Raw genomic sequence first — 3,457 nt, forward strand, 5'->3', positions numbered from 1 at the left:
GGGAGGGCTGAATTTTTTTCAGGAGGGGTTCGGGGGGGCTGAGTTTGGGGAGGGGGCTGAGTCTGAGTGAAAGAGGGTCTACCCTAGCAAACCTTTTGTATCATTACCCCAATACCCCCATGCATATGGGATATATTGAGTATGGTGATCAGATCATGATATGAATAAACATAACAGTTTAAGTAATGCACCAGTAAGGCCTTTACGCGAACCACCATGAGAATTTCGGGGGGGGGGGGAGGCTGAAACCCCCCGAGCCCCCCCCCCCCCCGGCTACATGCCTGGGCTGAGAGGAGATATGATAGCCATGTATAAATATGTGAGAGCCGTTCAGCAGTGGAACTCTCTGCCCCGGAGTGTGGTGGAGGCTCCTTCTTTGGAAGCTTTTAAACAGGGGCTGGATGGCCATCTGTCAGGGGTGATTTGAATGCAATATTCCTGCTTCTTAGCAGAATGGGGTTGGACTGGATGGCCCAGGAGGTCTCTTCCAACTCTTTGATTCTATGATTCTATGAAATCCCAGAGTTCCAAAAGATGCATATTTTCCAGGTCCTCTAATGGTAGTTTATGAGAGGGCACTCAACCAGATTCGCTGTACTATAAATCCCAGAATTACAAAGAATGTCGATTTTCTAGATCTTCCAGCACAATTCAATGATAGGTTTGTTATTATCCGCCATTTCCCATTTCCACGGTAAATGCAGGAACATATTCTGCCCGGGGATTTGGGATTCCTATTCTCCTCATTGGCCATAAAGGCATTTGAGATGAGAAACCACCGAAGAAAAAGGAAGCGTGCACTTTAATTTAGCAGTAAAATTGCTTCATTGGCAGGAATTTGTACCAAGGCGTTCAAGAGGCAAGCGGATAAAACTCAACTAAATGGATGGCTCAGTCATGTTTGATTTCTCCCGTGCTTGGATTTTGTACAACATAAGCGCTTTCCGGCTTGCTTAGGAAGAAGTTTGCAAAGTTCTTCCATAAATGCTCATCCGACTCTGAAGGGCGATGCCAGGGATCCCCCTCCCCTTGAAGGCCCGCAGAGCTTAATTTGGCGACGCTCTTTCGAAAATGCCTTTGGGGAAGGAAATAAAAATCCCAATTCCAGATAAATATAGAGCAGGATGGCTGTAATAAGTACCGTTTGAAAGGGAATGATTAATGCGGATTTGGGGTGTCCGCTCTGATTACGGAATTCATTAGCATAATGTCATAATTAATGTGATGTTGGGAGCCTCGAACAAGGCTCGTTTCCATGTCTTTCTTTTGTCTTTCTTCCTTTTCCTCGATATTGAATTAATCACTGACCCGGGGGAGCAGGCCGTAGCAGAAGAGTTCATTGTCCCCGCTGTTCCATACCAAGTGTTGTCATTTGAAATACCTTAAAATATTATTAGCTCAACAATATACATCGGAATACTGGGTTCGGAAATGCTGGACCACTATTGAAAGAGGAAACTTTGACAAACTTCAACATTGGGACTTATAGAATCATAGAATCATAGAACCAAAGAGTTGGAAGAGACCTCATGGGCCATCCAATCCAACCCCATTCTGCCAAGAAGCAGGAAAATTTATTTATTTATTTACTTTACTTTACTTATATACCACTGTTCTCAGCCCAAAGGCGACTCACAGTGGTTCACAACAAATAAGATCAGCAAAAATTCAATGCTACAGTGTAAAAACAGTTAACAACCTAACATATTACATAATTAATAAACAATTACTACAATAACCATTCACTATTCACTATCGTCTCATCATCAAAAGCATGATCCAGATTCGTCATCCATTATTCCGTTCCAATGTTCATTAACCAATCATTGCACGAATTGTTCGAACGCCTGCTCAAACAGCCAGGTCTTCACTTTCCTGCGGAATACCATTAGAGATCGTGCTAGTCTAATGTTCGTAGGAAGGGCATTCCCCAGTTGAGGAGCCACCACCGAGAAGGCCCTATCTCTCGTCCCCGCCAGCATTCAAAGCACCCCTGACAGATGGCCATCCAGCCTCTGTTTCAAAGCTTCCAAAGAAGGAGCCTCCACCACACTCCGGGGCAGAGAGTTCCACTGCTGAACGGCTCTCAGAGTCAGGAAGTTCTTCCTCATGTTCAGATGGAATCTCCTCTCTTGTAGTTTGAAGCCATTGTTCCATTGCGTCCTAGTCTCCATGGAAGCAGTAAACAAGCTTGCTCCCTCCTCCCTGTGGCTTCCTCTCACATATTTATACATGGCTATCATATCTCCTCTCATCCTTCTCTTCTTCAGGCTAAACATGCCCAGCTCCTTAAGCCGTTCCTCATAGGGCTTGTTCTCCAGACCCTTGATCATTTTAGTCCCCCTCCTCTGGACACATTCCAGCTTGTCAATGTCTCTCTTGAATTGTGGTGCCCAGAATTGGACACAGGTGTGGTCTAACCAAAGCGGAATAGAGGATGGGGCGCATGACTTCCCTAGATATAGACACTAGGCTCCTATTAATGCAGGCCAAAATCCCATTGGCTTTTTTTGCCGCCACATCACATTTGTAGTACAGTGAGTGTTCTGTCGTGCGCTGGGCCTGTAAAGAATTTCCTTTAGAACAGGACGTGCAACCTTTGCCCAGCGGGAAGCCAGGGGGCCCAAAGAGAAGCTCTCAGGGATCTTCCACCACAAATAGTCTTTAGATGGCTTGAGAAGTACAACAAAGTCTTTTATTAATGAACAATCAAACAAAACTTTTCTTGTCTTCAACAAAGTTAAACAAATGCTTCCAGGCTTTTATGCAACTGGTGGCTTCCTAAACTTGCCCACGAAGGACAGGCAACTGTCTTCAATAACTTCTTCTTTACTTTAAAGGAAAGTCCCCTTTTTAACATGTCCCAGGCTGACTGTAATCTAACCCTTACTGATGTGGGCTCCGCTACCGGTTCGAACTGCGTCTCGAACACAGAGTGGACCTACCAGTAAAGGCTTAGATGTTCTCCAGTGGGAGTTCTTTGGTTTTTAGGGCTGTTTCCCTGGAAATCTTTGGGTGCTCTGAAGACTGTTCTCCCCCAGAAGGTCTTAAGGGTTGAAGCTTTTGTACAGGGGAAGCTTGCACACGTCCTGTACATTAGCTTTCCTTGCTGAGACTGACTAAAAAATGGCTCCCTTCCCTTCCCAATTGCCCTGAGCAAGGGGCAGAACCGAAACTTAACGATGATGGACAGGTGACTTGCCCTATGACTGCAGCCAAAGGAAGCCACCTATCTGCAGAGTCCCTGAAACCTGGGACTGCAAGCAAACATTTAATACAAAGCAAATAAAATTGGAGCTCCTGGTAGAGCCGTACCAGCACACTCCTGTCAAAGTCCTATAAATATTTCTGTATCTCAGCATTGAAAGATGTCAGTTTTTGGAGCACAGACTCTGCTGACATCCTGTTTTGGCCAAAGGAGAACAAAGCCTCTGTTCTTTGCCTTCAGCTCATTTGT

Source organism: Anolis sagrei, chromosome Y, assembly GCF_037176765.1.
Source record: "Anolis sagrei isolate rAnoSag1 chromosome Y, rAnoSag1.mat, whole genome shotgun sequence".
Lineage (NCBI taxonomy): Eukaryota > Metazoa > Chordata > Lepidosauria > Squamata > Dactyloidae > Anolis > Anolis sagrei.